The sequence below is a fragment of the Sylvia atricapilla genome, chromosome 4 (genome assembly GCF_009819655.1).
Source record: "Sylvia atricapilla isolate bSylAtr1 chromosome 4, bSylAtr1.pri, whole genome shotgun sequence".
NCBI lineage: Eukaryota > Metazoa > Chordata > Aves > Passeriformes > Sylviidae > Sylvia > Sylvia atricapilla.
Genome location: NC_089143.1, coordinates 61861486 through 61882111, shown reverse-complemented (window position 1 = coordinate 61882111; position 20626 = coordinate 61861486). Strand labels below are relative to the sequence as shown.

The following is a 20626-nucleotide window of genomic DNA, read 5'->3' as shown; positions in this document are numbered from 1 at the left end:
CAGATTCACACTGCTATTGCCATCTTCCCTCTGTACTGCAGATGTCTGAGCTGCTGCTGCTGCTGGTAAGTGCTCCAGGAGGCTGCTCAGCTTCCCTTTGCAGGCTGCTCTATCCCCTGATTCTCCAGGAGATACCGTGGCTGTGGCTGCAGATTAGATTTTTCTCTCCCTCCCCCTGCGAGACCTCTGTGTGCTTTGACGTCATGTGTGCTCCTTTCAGTTGCCATAGCAGCCCCATTCCCCAAGCTCTCTGCCTGTCTCCTCTGGTAGGTTCCACAATGGTACAGCCAGCATCACGCTGCACAATGGTTTCCAGGCAGTGAAAGAGCGTGATTCAGCAAGCCACTCTTCCCCCCCCCCCCTTTTATTTCATTATTATCAGACATTTTGCCTCCCCTTTTTCTGTTCTCTTCTACCCTTTCCCCCAGGCTTTTATTCAGTTCTTTAAAGGAAATCGGTGATTTACCTCAAAACCAACTGTCCATCTTTTTTCTTTCTATTTTTGCCTTTTTTTTTTTTTTCCTTCCCATCATATTATTATAAATAGCTCTTTTTTTTTTTTTTATTTATTTTTTTTTTTTATTTTTATTTTTTTTAACCCTCGGCACTGTTTGGAATGTGATTTAAAAACACCACCTAAAAGTCGCAGTTTGGGGAAAAGGTTTCTGGACGAGGAGAATAGCTCGCAAGCAAGGAATGGTAGGTGGTTGATGCTAATATTCTTTGACTAACTGCTTTCGCAGGGTGTGGGGTGATGAATATTGATTGCTGCTTGAGAAAAAAAAAAAATTATTAAAGCAGGGGAGAGGGAGAGAGAGGTTAATGAAGTAAACTGCTAAGCGAAGCAAGAAGGCTGCACCTGTCCATTTTGTGGCCAGAGAAGCATCATTTTCCTGCGCTGGGGTGTGTATGAGCTTTAATGCTTGGGCGCTGCAGGTGACCGGCGGCCGTGAGAGCAGGGCAGGGGCACGCCGTGCTTGGGAGGGAGTGTGGTGGTGCTTTACCAGCTGGCTCATGTAAACACTGGGGTTTGACTCAGCCTCATCACCTCTAACGCTGCCTGGGGGCTTTGGGGGCAAGGAGGTGTCCTGGCTTGTGTTCAGTAGAAAAACGGGGGTGTTACGGGGGTGATACGGTCCGCGCACAGCCGTACGAAATTTGGATGTGGAAAAATAGAGAGAGGACAAGGCGCTGGGAGATTCAGAGGACAGAAGTCTTGGCTTTTTGCAGAGTGACTGAATCCCAAAAAAAAAAAAAAAAAAAAAAAATAGAAGTGTGTGTTTGGAAGTGTTTGACAGACCTTGTTGGATGTGGGGGTGGGGGTTGTTTTCAAGAAAGTAGCCTTTAATCATCACTCTTCCACATTACTTGGGTTCAAGTGAACAACTCAGCCCACTGGGTTTTGGAGAACCACAAGAGCTTTCAGGAGAAATGTTTACAGCAAGCTACGGGCCAGTTATTTTGCAAAAGAGAATTAACAATCTGTAGATGCTGCAGTGAAATCAATGTTGCTTTGCAGGGAAATCCTCCGGCAGAAAACGCTGCTGCTACAGGAAGAAATGTGGGTTTTGCTTTTTACAGCAGAGTGACATTATTAGAAATAACAGAAATTTGCCTTGGATAGTTAAGTGTTACAGCACTGTTTAATAATCAGGCAGTGCTGCCAGTGTACCATGATGGGCATGTTTCACACCATTCGTGTGCTGGGGCATTGTAGGCTTGTTTACGTGGGTTCCTTTTGCTGCATAGCTTCCTGACATCCTCAGTGCAACTTTCCCCTCCTCTGATGTGTTCACTGTAAGTTTTTGCCAGAGGCTTCTGCAGGGGCAAACCAGCACTATGTGAAAATACAAATTTTGAGGGAAATTGTGGCACGGAGTAGAAAATTATCAGGAGGAAAACGCAAATGAGCATATTCTAAGTGATCAGAGGAGTCTGAAATCAGCTCGGTGGAGGACACAGAGGTTGTCCTGGAGCCCAGCTTCAGCAAAAGGGAAGGGTTAAGGTAGAACAGACTGGTTTGGTACAGCACAGGGCTGCTTGTCTCTGCTCATGTGTAACATACCTTCGGTCCCCACACCTTGGGGAAAACGGGGGGCACCAAACCTCTGCTATTTTACCCTTCTCTCAGTACATTGCCATGTAGTCACTGGCCAGGAACACTGGAGCTATATTTTCCTATGTGGTCCTCTGGCTGTCTGCTCTCTTCCTGCTAGGAATGGTGGCATAGGAATACCTTTTCCGTTGGCTCAGCTAATGACTTTGTCTTACAGGGATGCAGGTGTGAATGACAAAGGTGATTTGACCTCAACCATTAGACAATATTCTTTTTCCCTGACTCTCAGTAAACTGCACCCTTGCTCATAGCTCCCTCCTGCTGTTTCAGAGCACGCATAATTTTTCAGGGGTCTTGTTGTAATTATGGTTTTGTTGAGGAGTATTAGGATTACAAGGATGTTCCTAAATAGGATAAGGACAGAAATCACTTACCATGAAAAATAAGTTAACCTCAGCTTCCTGTCAGCCTGCTTGGAGAATGTCCTTCTCACTCTTAAAAAGCCCCTTCAGTGCACACACGCATTTCTATGAGCAGACCACAGGGATGAGTGTTTTCTTGTAGATTTGGGGTTTTTTTTCTCTGCTGTCAGTGGTTGGCATGTTTGCAGCTGTTTTTTAGCAATTTAACAGTACTGGATCAATATATCTTCAAACAGTGTTACAGTACCAAATCTCGCTTGGGAAAGCAAAGAGAGAGTTATCAAAATTTCACTGCCATGGTATTGGAGAGGGTCATAAAGTTCACTTGTAGTTTATAGTTCATTGCAAAATGCATCCAATTTAAGGGAGGGCTAAAGCAGGCCCAAAGGAGGATGGTTTTAGCATTGCTTTTGCAGGCGACATCATAATTTTCTTAAGACATGGAAGAGAGAAAAGCTGCATTTAGGGAAAGGCCTCCAGCTTTAAAATGGGCAATCTCTTAAACTGTTGTTCAGTAGATGCTACCCAGTTCCTTAGACAATTCCAAATTACAGAAAATATCACCAGCTTGTTGATAAATTTTCAAATCCAAGTAAATTTGTTTTTTGTTTTTTTTGTTTTGCTTTTTGTTTTTAATCACAAGCATTCTATACCCATAGACTCCCCCCATTCCACTGGTTATATTTTGAGCTTATAACAATAGCAGTACTAGAAATTATGTCCTGAAAGCCTAGTGATTGCAGAATCACCACAGTTGCTGCTCTGTTATGTCATCAGGAGTAAAGGAGAGAGTCTTCATTGGACTGCAATGAATATGTATATATATAAATCCTGGCTTTCAACACTCATATTCTGCTTTTGATTCTTGCACACTTACTGTTCCTTTTCTGTGATTCTTGCACGCTTCCTGCACAGTGGATAGGATGGAATTTCCTGGTCCCCTGTCCACTGTTTGTGGAAGTTCCACAGCTGTCCTTGAGCTGCTCTACTGTGTTTTAGCCTGATAGCTGTAGCTTTGTTAGCAAGCTTTAGAATCAGTCTTGGCTACTTGTTACAAGGGAAAGGCAGGAAATTCAAGTCTCAAAATTTTCCAGTCTTATTTGTTTTGTTCTACAGTGAGATTTTTGGTAGAAGTTTTGGGGTGTGAACTCACTAGTGGTGATGGTATGTTGTCAGTTTCATTTCTACACAAAGGATGTGAGCTTTAGTGTATCCTAGGATCTTCCTGACTATGCCTGGAGCACAGGACAGTGTCTTTTTACAGCAAGATAAAGGAAAAGCAGCAGTTGTATTTTTAGGCAGGTTCTGGGCTTTTCTCCCATCTAAGAACAAGAGAATGCTGATGACCCTGTGAGTGCAGCCCCTTGCTCACATCACAGCAGTGACATGGGAAATTTGGGGGGTGTTAGACCTGATCTAACATGAATCTTTGGCTATGTTGGACTCTTTCAGGACTTTTGTGAGGTAATAATCAGTAAAAGTTGAAGGTCCAGAAGAGCCTTCCAGTCAAGTCAATAGCTGCTTCACCAAGATTCTACACTAAGAGGTCAATAACCCAGCAAATTAGGAACTGTAATTTGAGTGTGGGATTTCAGGAGCCTGAGTTGGGCCCTTTTTTGTTAAGTAGTTGTTTTCTCATGGAGATTTTTCATTTTCTGTTTTCAGTACAGGTTTTGGTTTTCTCTGAGATATTGAAAGCATGATAGGATACAGGGGTAAGACAATGGTGCTCAAACCTTATACTTAATAGTAATCACTAAGTTTTGCTCAGTGGTTAGGTACCAGAACACCATGTTCGATTGTTCTTTTATTCACTATCTTAATACCACAGCATTTGCTTTTTCCTTCAGTTCTTGAGTTTGTCTATTAGTTTCTTGACTGCATGTGCCTTGTAATTTGAGCTTTTTTGTCACATGCTTTGTTATTTGTTTTTAAGAGGGTGCTGATTTGGTAAACAGCAGTAATTCATAGGCCTTTACTGATGCCTGTATGTATCCATATCACACAGTTTTTAAAGCTCTTAATAATGTCATGAGTCAAATTTAATTTCCATCCCCAGGTATAGGTGGCAGGTGACTGTGTCCACATCTCAACTTGTTATCAGTCAAGTTTCTGCTTTTCCTCATTCCAAAGAAAAATTTGAAGATCTGGCCTGAGAAAGATAGATAGTATAGAAACAAAAATAATTATTTTAGATCAGTTTAATGATTTTTTTAATGCCATCTGTTTCAATTTGAACAGTCTTGAACATGTGCTCTTGAGCACTAAGGCCTTGTTTTGTATTTTTTTTTCCTTTTTTTTTTTTTGCTGATGGGGGAATAACTGTGACACAGTTCTCCTATTTAAGCAGCACTTTATTCTGAATTATTTTCTGTCTCCTGCCTTTCTTCTTTGTGTGGAAGAAAGGAGATGTATGGTACAGATACTGCCTGAATGGGATGCATTATGGTATTATCAGAGGAAAATCTAAAGTCTTTGTTATATGATGTGCAGATATTTACATTCCAAGTTAGTTTAGTTTTCTGAAATTTTCTGTGTCAATCAGACTTGAAAAATAAACCCCAAATATTTCTTTCTCTTTTTTTGTGCTTAGGGCTAGTATTAGAAACCTGTACCAACAGCAGGCCAGACTCAAATATCAGCTATGGCAACCCATGCATGAAGTTGATGCCTTTGAACTATTTCCTATAGATGAGACATAGCACATGCTGTGGTGAGTCAACAATGTATTATTTTATTAAATCATTCTTCTTGGCCAAAAAAAAAAAAAAAAAAAAAAAAAGCAGCCAAATACCAAAAGATTCTTAATGCCAAAGTGCATGCTGATTTTTTCCTTTTCTTTTTTTTTTTTTTGGAGGGGGGAGGCAGGGAAAATTAAAGTTAAAACGTGTAGTAATTTTTAGTACACATTAACATAATGCTGTCATCTTATAATGAGTTCTCCAAGCGTATAATTTCTGCATTGCACAGTTATCAGATGGAACACATTCAGAATGTGGTTTCAGAGAAAGTGTTAATATAGCAAAATAATTTAAATAAAGACCCTACACATGCAGTGTTCTGAGCACTATTTAAAATGGCAAAATCTGTTTCACTTTTGCAAAATCCACAATTTTGGACCGATTTTTGTAACTAATGTTTTCCATCTCTGATTTGGTGTGGGGGGAGAGGAAAGGTTGTTTTGTGTCTCTTTGAGGTGACTGAAGAGGATTGTAGGGAGTTGTCAGATTTTTTTTTTTTTTTACATATATCTCTTTATCCTTGGACAGGAAAATAGTGAGAACAGTGATGAAAATCAAATACTCTTTTTAAAAATGCTTTGTAGCTTTAGCTTAAGTCTGCTAATAATTGCAATGCATATTTCATGCATAATAAGTCATTTTGGTTCTGATAATTTCTTTAGGATGGTTTTGGTGTACCTTTGGGAGATGAGCAATTGTTTCCAGATTTCTCAGGTAATCTCAATAGAATTGTTGTCCAAAATTGCAACTGTTACTCCAGTGAGGTGTAACTCCAAGTCACTGAAATGTTTTTGTAGGGAGATGGAACTCTTACTGGTAGATGTGGCACATGGGTGACATTAAGGGTGATGAGATGGATGATCTGGTGGCACTTTCATCCTTGATGAAGCTGATGAAAAAATTAAACAGGTGTCATTTCAATCTATTTGACTACTTTGAAGTAAGATGAGTAGCAGAAAGCAGTGCCTATTAGAGTGCCACTGAGAGAATTTGTGTTCTCTTGGAATCTAGAGGGTTTCCCAAGGGGACAGGACATACACTGGACACGGACAGTGATTTGTGGCATGAGGAGTCATGGTCTGGATGCTCACATCCTTGGTTTCTGGACATCCAGTGGAAGCAGTACATTTATGTAGAACTTAATAACTTCTTTTTTTTTTACTGCTATGATATTTTTAGCTTCTTATGGCTTTTAGGGTTTATTTTCCTAAGGTAATTCTGGTTAACAAGACAGCCTTCATCTTGGTTTAATGTCTGGGCTTTAGAAACTGTGACACTGAGCCTTTAGCATGTGAATGGGTCTGGGTGACTTTTGAACTTACCATGAAGCCTGAAACCTTTTTTTTTTTTATTATTAATATTATTTTGCTTTAGTTCTGTCTTTAGGAGCATACAGATAACCTGCTAGTTGTAGATAATTAGGATTTAAAATAAGCTGGCAACAGCAAAGTGCGTATGATTTATGGTAGTTGATGGAGAGGTGCAAATAAAGGGCTTTGTTAACATGTCCATGATGAATGGTTGCTAAACAGATATTGCATGAAATTTTTATGGTGTTTTGTACATGTTAATGCAATTAGCTGATAGTCATGGCAGCTCAGTTCATCTCACCATTAACATTATTAAAATTGCTGTGTAAGTAGAAAAATTGTTCTTAAGAAGCTGGCTGATGATAATCCCCACTCCTGGTGGTTTTGCATTTAGTAGTATATGTAGTGCTAATTTTGGAACACAGTGGTACTGCTGCCTACAAGCAGTGTGACTTGATCATTTGTCCCCCAGGTCACCAAGATGTCTTTATCTTAATGTTGCAGCTACTGGTATTTGCTGTGTGGAACTTCAAGCATTTACCAATGGCTCTGTTCAGGTTACTTTCTGAGTTCAGTGCACATCCAAGTCACCTCCTTTCAGCTCTGCTCTTCCCAGTTTAGATTTTAGGGTAAGTAATCAATGCAAATACCAGGTTTTCAGAAACAGCATATGAAATATGTCAAAAGAACACAGAGCTGTCATAGGGAGAGGATTTCTTGAGAAGTTTCCTCCCAGATGACACAGCATTAATAGGAAAAATTAGTTAAATATGTTTAACAGAAATTAGGGACTGCAAAGTGTTGTTGTGAGGCTACAGCTCCGTGAAAAACATCTGTAGGTGTCTTCAGGCATTTAATGCAACCCTTTGGCATGGATTTGGAGCTTTGTCTGTATAGGAATTAGGCATGCACTTCTATGAATGTGTGTGTAGCAAATGCAATTTGAAATCTGGGGGTTATGCTCTCTGTGTGGGCTCTCTCCAGTTAATATTGCTCATTAAGGCAGACAGTTTGATCATATAGCTTAATTTTGCATTCAGCAATTTCTATTGATGAAAACTCAAGCTTTGCAACTGTAGAAATTGTATGTGAAATCAGAAACCACATCCAAAAATTAGCATATAATGAGTGAAATCGAATTAACTATCAAAATCTTTTAAAATTGGTCATGAAAAATAGCATTTGGAGAACAAAAGTACCTATCAATATTCATCACAGTAAAGAACAAGCATGGAAAAAACTTGGGATGTTCTGTTTAGCAAAAAAAATTATGCTAGTGCTGTGGGCAGTGGGCATTTTTTAAAGCTGAGTTAGTAATTTTTTTAGAATTCACAGGAGAGCAAGGCTTTGATACTTCTATGCAGAGAAGCAAAGTACCTGGGATAAAGGGATTTTGGGGTTTTTTAAGTGCTTGAAGAAAAACATTTGAGGATCTATTTTATAGTGTCTTGGCTTGGTATCTTGCTACTACAGTCACATGTTGTTTTTGGAACATGGCATTTGTTCCACTTATGTTCATCACAGGTGTTAAGTGCACAAGGAAGTCAGAGCACAGTTTTCTCTGAGAAACTCGTGTTCTGCTCCTCTGCCTAATAGGAAAACCATGTTTATATTAAATTTGCTGCATATGATAAATGTAAAAACTTATTACCTGTTACTGATGATGGTGATGTAATGTGCAACACATTTCCCCTTGGAGGACTGTTGCCTGAGCCTATTTCCAAAAGCCATTTGTCATGTGATCAGCTACATGCAAACAAAGGTTTTCCAGAAGTGACCTCTAATACTCAACACTTTGGCTGCACATCTTCCCTACTTTTCAAGGGGACTTTTTTTTCTTTTTTTTTTTTTTGAGAAAGTGCTGGGATCTTCACTTTGGATTATAGACTTTGCAATGGAACCACCTTATCAGCTTTTATTTCAATAAACCTTGCTGGAAATGCCCATAAGGGGAATTTTCTTGCCTTAGCATTTTTTGTTGATTATATTTTTTCCCTTCATATGGATTTTCTTTTTTGTGTCCCCAGTGTATTGTTTTGCAGTGTGTGTTCATGGCAGTATAATCTCAGATAACATTTATGTGGGTTTATGCTATTGGTTCTGATACTGATTCATATCTCTTCTCCCTCCATCCTTGGTTTGTCTTTAGTTATTCCTACAGCCCTTAAGATTAGTATTTTAATTAAACTATATTGAAATATAACATTGTCACCTCATGCAGTATTTGGGTTTTTTTAATGCCCTGGGCTAAGTATCACATGCATGTGAGAAACTAAAAGCTTTCCTTTGACAAAATATAAGCTTTTTGTTTATATTACTGAAAAAAAAATGAAGCTTGAGTATGTGAAAGAGTGAGGCTTCAAAAATGCATGGCTCTCCCACCAAGATTATCCCTCGTGGTACACTGGAATTTTGAGATCATATAACATGGGTCTTAGACCTTTGGGACAGATAGTCTTATTAAAAAAAAAACAAAAAATAAAATATTTGGAAAGTGAATATCTGTTGTCTTTCTAATGCTTATAAAGACACAGTAATACCTTGTGTTGTATCTATGTCTGTATTCTCCCAGTAGCTGAACTGGCCCAGCAAAGGTCAAGCTGCTTGCATATTTTAAAAGTGAAAATGAAATTTATCTAAAAGATTCAAGTGCCTGGTGTCTGCCTTTGAGGGATCTCCAGTTGTTTAGTTTTGCTCTGGAATACTGCTGGACCAAATGCTTTTATTCTGCCACATGTCAGCTTGAGCTTACTGAAAAGGAGTGAGCTTAATTTATGAGCTTAATGCTTTCCTGTGTCAGGCGTGACCTGTGAATACATCCTGTGAAATATTTGTGTCTGCTGTATTTTTTGAGCTCCTGGTGGAAAAATAGCTCTGAACCACCTGCCAGGCTAGTTCAGTATTTGGCAGGCTCCTCTTCCAACCTTATGGAGAATATCCAGGACTATTGCTGTGGAATGTGGGAGTAGAATGTCAGACAAATATCTTCTGAATCTTTGAGTAGTTTTCCAGCATGATTCTTATGAGCTGTATTAAGATAATTTTAATAACCTGCAGAAGAATAAATGGAAATGCCAAATCAATAATGAAAAACATCCGGAATGGTGCCAACAGAAAGGTGGAAAAGAGACCAAAACAGCAGTAAATTCAGCTCTGCTAATGGGCATGGCAAACAAACCCATATTATATAAAGTGGTGGGAAGTATTTTGTGACCACAGGGCGAAAGGTTTTGCCTTCTTCCTCTTGCCAGTGTGGTGTGTCTCTGTGCCTGTTTCTCTGTGGCCTTATCAAAAGTGCCTTTCCTTCTCACAGTTTGTCAGCAGGAGCAGAAAACTGAATATACCATGTAATACTGCCAGCTTTTCCTCTGCTTTTGTGTGTGTTGGAAAGATTGGGGAGCACTGACTGTGGATGAAGGGTGTTGTAGAGAGGAGCACCCACACACAGGGCTGGCAGCCATCAGCTACTGCATCCCTGCTCCTTGCACGGGGATTTAGGTGGAGTGGGCTCAAGGCTGCAGTGTGCCAACTGCTGTATTAGGGATTAGGTGAGCAGCTTTAAGCTCTTGGGCAGTCCATTCCCATCTGTAAAAGGGAGTGAAAGAAGCTAAAGGTGTGTGTGGGGGTTATCAGTGCAATGCAGCAAGTATGACATTGATGTCGTGTTCCTTCTCCTTAACTATCACTGTTGGGATGGCAAGTGGCAGACAAGTGAAAGCACAAAGGCAAAAATGCACAGTGGAAGATTGCCCAGGAGAGTGAGGTTATCCAGAGGTGATTCCAACTCATTGTACATCCACAGCCTCCCGTGCAGCACTTGGTATCCTTCCTGCATTGGATGCAGACTGAAGGTTGGCAAGAGGAGAGGGAACACTGCAGGCCTGGTGCAGTACTTGTGCATTCTTAATATGTTCAAGTTCCTGGCAGAAGTAATAGGAGCAATTCACCAGTAAAGAGTTTGAGGAGATGTAATTATTAAATAGGCATTCCCGAGCTGTTGGAAGTTGAATAGCTCTGGATTAGTTTTATAAAAATTAGAGTTGCTGAGGCTTACAGTTTTTAATCACTTAAAAGAAGAGTTAGAATATAAGAACAGCCAGTAGTCACACAGGAAAAATCGGTCTATAAAAGGCTTCTGCCATCAATGGCCATTAGCTAAATATTTGGAGAAGAAAAGTAAGAACAAGATAAGCAATCACCAATGGTTCTCTTGCTGTTTCCTCCTGTATTCTGGCAGTCTGACTTTTTTTAGGGGTAGAAATGAATTATTTTTCTTAAAAATTCTCTTTCCTAATTCACCATTTTCTGCCCAATATGGATTTTATGAGATCTTTTCTAGATATTCAATATAATGATCAAGCTCTGGTTGCATTGAAAATGCTGGGATTTTATTTGTTTTAAAAAGTGATATTGAGTGTGCATAATACCCCTGTTCTGGGAAAAAAAAGCGCCATTTCTTGTGTGGACCCACTGTAAATATGCAGGGGCTTTAAAACACTACAGAAGTATAATAGCACCCCGATAAGATGTTCTGTTCCTAGCAGATATGAAATCATGGGTAAAGGTATTATTTATACGGCAGTCTCTGGAGTAAATTATTTTGTGTGTAGCTTTCTGTTAGCATGGTTACTATCCCAATCTGGTTTATCTAGACTAGTGCAGCAGGTAGAGTAACACAATTTTTGGATTGAAGGGACTTTGGAAGGCAGGACCTTCTTTCACTGAGGTTACAGAGAATTTCTGATTGGCTTCCTTACAGCCTCTGTTTAAAAATCTAACTCTGGATAGGAGTTAGAAAAATCTAATACCAATTAGGTATCCAGCTAGTGGGGCTACTTTCCTTGGAGCAGGTGTCAGTGCTCTCCATTCTGGCCTGCCAACACTGCATGAAAGGAGCCATGAGTGGGAGGTTTTTCTTGATTTATAGGCTGTTAGGATTGAAACAGAGCACACAAGAGAAGGCAGGGTGGAATTAATCACCCTCTGCTTCATAGAATGGACGTGATGTTTTTCTTGGTCACACATCAGAACCAGGTGAAATAATGGCCTAAAATGGCCTCCAAATGTTCCTGTCCCTGTATTCTCAAAGCAGTTGTTTCTCTGAACATAAGTGGTTACTGTTATTTGTAGGTATCATAATTTTTAACTTCACTGCTTCATACCTAGTTCAAATCAGTACAAACACTATAACCATGATTCACGACCAAAATTCAGAGATAGCATTTAAAAATTGATTCCAACTCTTAAAACAGGAACTTAGAAGGCAAGTCAAAAAGAAAATTGCATTTTGTTGCTGGTTGTCTTGAAACAAAAAATTCTGAGTTGTTCCTGAAAAAGATCTGCATAGTTTAATTGTGAATCATAATGCCTGCAATAATTTTGTTAGATTTCAGTCATCAGCATGTAGATAAATGTTTTTGTGGCATTATGAATGCTTGATTTGCTGTCGTACTTAAAATTAATTTTTTTAATCTGCGAAGCTGTGCGAAGAGAATCTCATGGATGCCTTCCATGACACATCACTGTCAAAAAATACCCACATGGTTGTACAAACAGCAATGACCTATAAACCCTTTCATAAAGTGTTTTGAAGGTGTTTATATAGAGTCCTCAATGAAACAAACCAGTAGTGCAGCTCTCTGCTTTTTTTTTTTTTTGGAGAATTTGGAAAAAGTAAAGACAAGGATATCTGCTTGGTTTTGGCTTCTTTGGGCAGATATGGGAGTTGTTACTTGAGGTTACATGTCACATGGGAAGCAGTATTGTCAGAACTGGAGTATTCAAAAGCCTGCAGTGAAGCCTTCAGGCTTTGAACTGGTTTATTTTGATTTTGTGGGCTTGTAGGCCACCTTTGTGGCTCATTGTTAAGGTTTACTCTGAAAATCAAAAAGATATAAAACCAAGCAGAACTTGGTGGGGTCATGGAAACAATGTGAAAGTAGATTCTGGTGGAGGCAGATACTTCTTTAGCAGGCCAAAGCCAATAGGGGCAGTTTTTAAAACAACAAAAAGTATTATGCATAAAATTACTCCCTAGAGACCCTAGAGCACGCAAATCAAATACTAGCCCCTTGTACGTTACTATGATTTTTTTGGGTTTGAAGTAATAAAAAAAAAAAAAAAGAGATGACAACATTTAATATATTTTAAGTCTTTTGTCAGGATTTGACTGCCAGCAACAAAATCCAATGTAATGGTGATTGCTAAAATGAATTTGACCTCTGACTTCACACCTGGAAATATTAAAAAGAAACTTTGTACTGTTCAGTGATCTAATTTGAGTCATCTGCAAGCACACATCAGTTTAATTAGCAAGCCTACTCCTCCCTGATGGGGCTTCACCTGGAGTGCTGCATCCAGCTCTGGAGTCCTCAGTCCAGGGTAGGCATGGATCTGTAGGGGCAGACCCAGGGAAGGGTCAGAAAGACGATCAGAAGGCTGGAGCACTTCCCCTAAGGAAAGGCTGAGATACTGGTGCTTCAGCCTGGGGAAAGAAGGCTCCAAGGGAAGAGCCTTCCAGTACTGAAAAGGAACTTGTAAGAAAGGTGAGGATGGTTTATAGCAGGGACTGTAACAACAGGACAAGGGGTAATGGTTTTCAGCTGAACGAGGGTCAATTTAGAGCACATATAAGGAAGAAATTTTGGGTTTTTCTTTTTTTATAAAGAGGGTAATGAGATACTGAAACAGATTGCCTAGAGATGATAGTTGCCCTATTCCCAGAAACATTCAGGATCAGTCTGGATGGGGGTTTGAGCAACCTGATCTGGTTGAAGGTGTCTTTGCTCGTTGCAGGGCATTGGACTATATGACCTTTAAAAGGTCCCATCCAATCAAAAAGAAAGAAAATAAACACTTGGCTCACTAGATAAACCAACAGCCCTGCAGTGGCCTATTTCCTAGTGGCTGTGTTCATTGAGCAGCCTGATCTAGCCCTGCACACTTCTTCCCTTCCCCAGTGATGCCTCATATAGACTTTGGGGTCATCAAGCCTCAGGTTTTTCCTACCCATCCTGATGGGTTACAAAGCCCAATTGCTTTGATCTTGTTGTGTGAGCTACTTCTGTTCCACCACCTACTCCATTTCTTGCTTCTCTAGATAAACACTGCTTCTTTTTTAACTTCTCAATTTAAGCACTGTGTTAAAATACATGTCATTTTCACAACTGACATGGTTCTCTGCATGCTGGATCTCTCTGCAGAGGTCAGCAGAACTCTGGTATGGATTCCATTCAGAACTTTTGGAAGGATGTAGAGAAGGAAGTGTCCTCTTTTTATTTCAGCCATCATAATTGCCAGTATTTTGCTTTAGAACCCACTTGTAATAAAGACAGATTCCCAAATAAAGTTATTCTTATTTCTGTGCCTTGCTGACAAAACCATTGCTCCTCCTCTGCATCCACCACCTGTTTCTTTTCAGTGTCCAGTCTTCTTCAGATGTATTGCTTCGTAGTTTCATCTTTTGCAGTCTCTGTGTTAGAAACTGTCCTTGAAAAGATTTGGTAGATGTTTCCCTAAAAGATGCTGTAAGACTGTGTGGAATGCCCAGAAGAGCAACTGCATGATTTTGGGTAAGATCTGCAGGCTTGTTTTGTGTCTATTACAGCTCAAAGTGATAAGTAAATGTGATGGTAGAAACTTGAAAGAAAGTTAAATAATGTCTTCAAGACAATACCATAAAAATTCTACTTTGAAAGAAAAATTCAGCCTAAACATACAGAGCAAGTTCAGACAAGCAAGTCTGTACCTGGAAAAGCTTGGTCGTGATGAGATTGTTTATTAGCCATGCTGGAAAAGTAATAGATTTCCTTGCCTGGGATACTTCTTTATTCAATCTGTAAATCCAGACCAGAAATCAGTGGCTGTTTGAGTTATTTCACTGAGCACCTTGTCTCTGGATAGGAAAGAGGGAGAGCAGACAGCAAAAAAGCAGTGTACCTTTGTTCTGCAGGATTTATCTTGCTGATTTTTTTTCCCATGTGAGGCACTTGCTTTTGACAGTTCAAATTTACATTATTTATTCTCAATCCTTATGTTCTAGTGCAGAGCTTCCACTTGGAGCTGAGAGTTATCTGAGGGAGAGAGTGCTATGAATGCCTTCTGTTTGTCTGTGAGAAGAATGTTACTGTCCTCCAGGAATTCTGTGTTGGAGCAATGAGCTGCAGTTTGGAAGGACTGTGTATCACTGCTCTGAAGGACAAGCATATGTAAAGATAACTGGCTCAGCAGCCACATAGAGGCAGAATGAGTTTTAAACAAAGGAAGACTTATGTTTAACTGTGTCATTATGCTGGATTTATATCTGTTACATCATTGCACTTAATGAGCATATGAGGAGCTTTGTGATGTTGAATATACCTAAACCCATGGAGAGCTTTGTTCAGGTTTATTTCACCTCCATCTGATATTGTTTACAGTAACTTTAATGAATATGTAACTAGCCATAAACCCTAAAATGTTAATCTATATTCATGGTGAATAGTATTAGAGTATCTCTTGGTACATTTCATGGTTCTACATTAATAAAACTTTCTGCTTTTTATTACCATGCAGGAAAATAAAACATGGTGTCAAGAGAGATTTAAGCCACCATTCCATCTCCAATACTGTGTTATTCTGCAGATGGATAACATGAAATTCATGTAGAGAATCACTTTGTTCTTACAGTAAAAAAAAAATATTTGAGCTCAAAGCTTCTGCTAGGCTAGTAAGTCATCAGAATGCATAAGATTTTCATTGTAGGTTTGACATTATGAATTTATGTAAAATATTGCTTTTTAGTAAGTGATGTATTCATTTTCATTCACTTAGGGTGAGGCCCAAAATACATCTGCCTCTTTATCAAAAAGAGCAGATGCTGCCATTAAATTGCTCAAATTTACCATCAGAAAATGGTATTGTACTTCCATTTTGGCACTTAGTCTTTATACTCAGTTATTTTTTTTCATGCTAAATATCAGCCTTTTAGCGATGGCTTCCATATAACACATAATGGTGATTGGGGGTGGAAACCTTCAATGCTGGGTTTTACTGCAATTTTTTTTTGTGAGATACAAAATGCTGTAAATTTGTGGAATACAAAGCTATTTCCTCAGGATACAGAACTTGGCCCCTTTTTGCGTGTGGTATTTTGTGCTATTTTCAGTGCTATAGAATTTTATGGCTTAATTGTCTAGCAAAGTGCATCATCAGCATTGCATATTTGCATTGGCTTGTTCAGTCTTGTTTTTTTAAATAAATAGAATATGTAGTAAATCATAACTGGCTTTTCAGCATTAAAATTAAGTCAGTGAATGAATTGATTTGTCCTTGCATATGGTGTGTTTGTTTGCAGAGTACCATGCTTGCTGTTGAGATGTATTATAACTGAAGGATTAAAAAGCAAAGAGAGGAAAAAGTGAAGATGGTGTGGGACAAAGACAGAGGACAGCAACTTTGACACAGTTGTTCTCGGAGCCCAGGTTTGGATGCTGTGCGTGACATCCTGCAATTTTTTTTGCAGGAGACTTTCACACAGTCAGTGAGAGTTTGTTAAACATCCGATAAGTCCAGCTGACAAGTGTGCTATGCTTGCAGAACCTGCAGCCTAGAAACATGGAGGGCAATGCAAAGGGTGTTTGCATAAGAGGGCAGAAAAAGCCTGCTGCTAATATGACATTAGGCCTTTGTCATTGAAGTTGGTTGGTAGGACAAGCAAGTGCCATGGGAAAAACCTGCCGAGGGAACAAGTGCAATTAGTTACCAGCATTTGAATTATTCATCCAAATTGGGACTCCTATTTGATAATAAAGTTAGGAGCAGGAAAATATAAGTAAGTGTCTGACACTGATGGTAGTTCCAAATTGGCAAAACCTTTGCCTTCAGCTAAGTTGTCTCAAAGATGCTAAGTGGTTCTAAGGACACCATGGCTGCATGCAGGAGGGAGGACCCAGCAACCCAGTGGAAAGCCTTGTGGATTTCTGAATTGATTGTGGCTGAAATGTCGTCAAGGGGAGGAGACAAGCCACAGGCACAGAGAGGACCAGGCCCATGCTGGTCCTTAACTGAGATTTCCTGGTCACTTCAGTAGCAGCAGTCTGCTGTAGCTCTGTGACGTGGTTCGTGTTCACTGGTCCATCAGGGGCCTGTCAGTACTGAGGCTTTACTGTTGCAGCTCTTCTTATTTTCCCTTTGTCTGGAAGGCATTAAATAGGCTGTTCTATCAAATAATTTTGGTGTATTTACTCTCCCAGTTCTCCATTTTCCCTCTCCCGTGTTGTGCTCGGGGAGAGCTGTTGGAGTGGCACGTGAGGTGATGCTCCACGAGTGCTGCAGCAGGGAGGGAATACTGGAGGGACTCCTCCTTCCAGGCAAGGTCCAGCCACACGTGATGGCCACAGCTGACTGAAATATCTTGATTTTACTGACAGTTTTCAGCTCCTGTTGAAAATCTGGAGAGCTGTTTCCTTTAAGACTTGTTTCTTAACCTTGCAGAATTTAATTTAGATTACATAGCCCTGATGATGATCAGCAACGAATTAATCTCTCCTTCAGTTCTGCTCAGATCCTGTTTGCTGATACAGACATTTGGTTTTGGGTCAATGTTGGTCAACACTGGACAATATTGCATGCCTCTCTTCATCTCAAGTCTTGGCTTTTGCTGGATATTAATTTTGGGGTTGTTTTTGTTTTGTTAGGGATATTTTGTTGTCTTGTTTTGGTTTTTGTTGTTGTTGCTTCACGCAGCATTGACCCATACACCCCTCCTCAGCATGAAGTGTCTTTTTATTTTTGTGACCATGGAAAACTACCATTGCATTCCAGACAAAGCAATTCTGAGCAGGGAGCAGCACAAGCCCCCAGGTCTAGAGGAGCTTTTTCCAAGGCACTTCGTTTTAGCATCAAATACTTATCCTCTTTTTGAAAACTTTATGAGCAGTGCCTTATCTAAACAGATTTTATGTTTATTTACCTCTTCTGGTGAGCCTCTGAAGCACAAATTGGTGACAGGGTTGGAGGAAATGGAGTGAGATTATTTTCTTTCTGTTTATTGTTTGGAAATGATCCCGGAGTTCTGCCTTTGTTTGTATACATTGTGTAAGTGTCAGAGCCTAAAACTCATAGAACACATTTGCAGAAGATTTGGGAACAATGATTTGAAGTGATATTTGTTTTGACAAATACGTTATGGCAGGTAAAAGCAAATTATTTTGCTCAATTCTTTCTGTATAATCTTCAGTGTTATGTACTTTTGTAAGTCCTGAGTTGTCTTCTAAGCAAGCCACTTAAAGGATTTCATATTGTTTTTTGATTAAAGGAAGAACTGTGCCGTCTAGGATTTGCAAATTTGTGAGAGAACCTTATTGCAAATTTTTTGTTATCTTGGTAACTTGGTGACTTGATCTTCATAAAATCACAGAATGGTTTGGGTTGGAAGGGACCTTAAATCATCCAGTTCCAACCCTCTGCCGTGGACAGGGACACCTTCTGATAGACCAGATTGCTCAGGGGCGCCCTTCAGCCTGGGTCTTCCTGGGATGGGGCATCCACAAATTCTGTGGGCAGCCTGTGCCAGTGCCTCACCCTCATAATAAAGAATTTGTTCCTGATATCTAATCTAAACCTACCTTCTTCAGTTTAAGGCAATTCCCCCTTGTTCTATGACTCTGCATCCATGTAAAAAGGTTGTATAATCCAGCTCCAAAAAGCTCCAACTTTCTTGTAGTCCCTTTAGTACAGAATGCTCCAGGGAGCCTTCCCTTCTCCAGGCTGAAAACACCAACTCTCAGCCTGCCTTTGAAGGAGAGGTAATTTAGCCCTTTTTTCCAAGTTAGAGATTGTACCAGCAACAATCATATGTGTAGCTTATTTTAGTATATAGCAAACAGAAGGGGTTTGTAGGGAGACTATTTTTATTTTCTTTTAATTGGGCTTCTAGTGATGACAGATCACCAAGTATGCTACTAGGTATTGTTTCTTGATTGATTTGACACTAAATTTAATTTGCATGTTGCCTCTTCTTAGCTGCAATATGGAAAACAAATGTAGGATTTAGAAAAGAGGGGATTAGTGATAGCAAGATGCATATAAAATCATCTCACACTGTTTTAAGAGTGAGCAATTGCTGGCTTGCAATGCAGAATTCATTTTTCTAATACGCTTATGTTAACAGATTTATAATTAAGCTTCACTTAAAATTATAATAATAATTTCCTTTTCCATTCAAGCACAACAAAGCACTTAAACAAGCATTAATAAGCCTCATATCATCTTTGAAAAATAAGTATTATTGCCCCCTTTTTATAGTTGGGTAAACATAATTGAGGGTAAAAGTGATTTAGTCTGAAGGGACAAATCCTGCAAAGGGCACCTCCTGGATACTCTTACAGCTCTGTGAACCTCAGTGTTTCATTGCAGATATCAGGGTAGATCCTTGAGTACTGAGGTTTAGTAACAAAGACCCTACATCAGCAATGCTGAATGTAGATGAACAACTCTAAATAATATGCACTGTGGCAGAAAATGTGGGTCTGAGATTCTGGTGGAAGAGACAGGTGTGTGGTGCATCACCCTGGGCAAGGGGGGAGGTCTCTGTGCTCTCTGCTGCCGTGGAGATGAGGAGCCAAGGAACACATCCTGGAGTGGGTGACCACAAAAGCAATCCATGAGCATCCTCTGAGCAAAGCATAGTGGTCAGTCTAGTATTTCACAGCTCACTTGTTCAAACACGAAGATCCTGACTCTTGGCTAGGTTATAGGACTTTGATCCATCCCTTGACAAAATGCCCAGCCCAAGCTGGATTTGAAAGACCTTGTGTGTTACCTCAGTTCTTTGAAGTTTGTCCAGTATCTTCCAAGCAAAGACTTAGTATGTAACCTCTCAATAATGTGTGCAAACATGAAAAGAAAGCAGTGTAAGGTCAGTTGCACATTCACATAGAGAAAACTTCCCTTTCTTTTGGGAAGCTGATTGATGGGAGATCATCAAGATGCATTTAATGAATAAAAAACCTAATAGAGTAAAATTAGACTGAATTAAAGCTGACTTTGCTGCCACTTCCAGAAATATATCCTCACCTGCACCACAGCAGGAAATGCAGACTAAATAATTACAGATCCCTCAATGGAAGGCATACCGCAGCAGGCTAGAAATAGAAAACCTTCCTTCCTTCAGGAAAAAAATAAAAAAGAAAAAGATAAAAATAGGAGCAAACCATCATAAATAGTGATTAAGCCACCTGGAAATTAAAATCCCACCTTTTGGGGAGATGGAGAACTTCAGTGTGGCCAAAGACTGCTGTTGGCTTCTAATTTAAATTACTCTGGTGTTGCTTACTGATACTTTTTGGAGATATCATCACCGTACCTATGTAGCATGTGTAAAGTTCACAAATACAGAAGTTAATGCCATTTACATTGATCAACAGCTTACAGCCCTGTGGTTGAAAAGGCCATATAATATATGTTGTGTATAACAGTGTGTGTACATTGTTGTATAGCCTGTAGAGATCTGTCTATTGTAAATTCAATATTACAAGTTTATAGGCAAAACATTCTGATATGACTGAAAAATCCTTTTCTTTCTGTTTCCTGGGAGGTAATTGAGATGTGAGAACAGAAGGTATTTCTAACAAGTGTTTAACCTTGGTGCATATTAGAAGTTCAAGTACTTACCATATCTAAGCAGTATTTGTCCTTAAATTAATTATTTAGTAGAAGTTGCATTCATGAATATTGATACTTAGCCACAGATTAAAGGGGCAATGAGTCAGTTGGTACCTGACTACAACAGAAGGAGGAAAAAAATGAAATAGTGCTATCTCTATTTTTAGGAGTGAACAACTATATAAGGAAGATATTTTTCTACTAGGAAATAACATAATCCTTTTCCTGCATTGTTGGTGTTAGAAGTAGAATTGAAGTAAATCTAGTCTGTCTCTAGGAGATCTTATAAGGAATCAAATAATTACCAATGTAATCAGGGTACCAGAGTCAAAATGGAAGAAAATAAAGATTTGTGATACTCCTGTGCATTATTACCTGTAACTAGTTTTATTTAACCTTGATTTGACATGTAACAGCTTCATTGACTATTGGATTTTTTGTTACAAAAAAAGT

General features: G+C 39.4%; 1 protein-coding gene across 3 annotated transcripts in view; it reads left to right on the top strand.

Moving 5' to 3' along the window:
- Window positions 1-563: 563 nt before the first annotated feature.
- MAPK10 (mitogen-activated protein kinase 10) overlaps window positions 564-20626 on the top strand; it is a 141967-nt gene continuing 121904 nt past the window's right edge. For 2 of the 3 annotated variants that reach the window (XM_066318152.1, XM_066318155.1), the window contains exon 1: window positions 564-699. The gene's annotated coding sequence lies outside the window, so the exon portion shown is untranslated. Of the gene's footprint in view, window positions 700-4781; window positions 5192-20626 lie in introns of those variants that run through there. The other variant, XM_066318153.1, reaches the window with a different exon arrangement.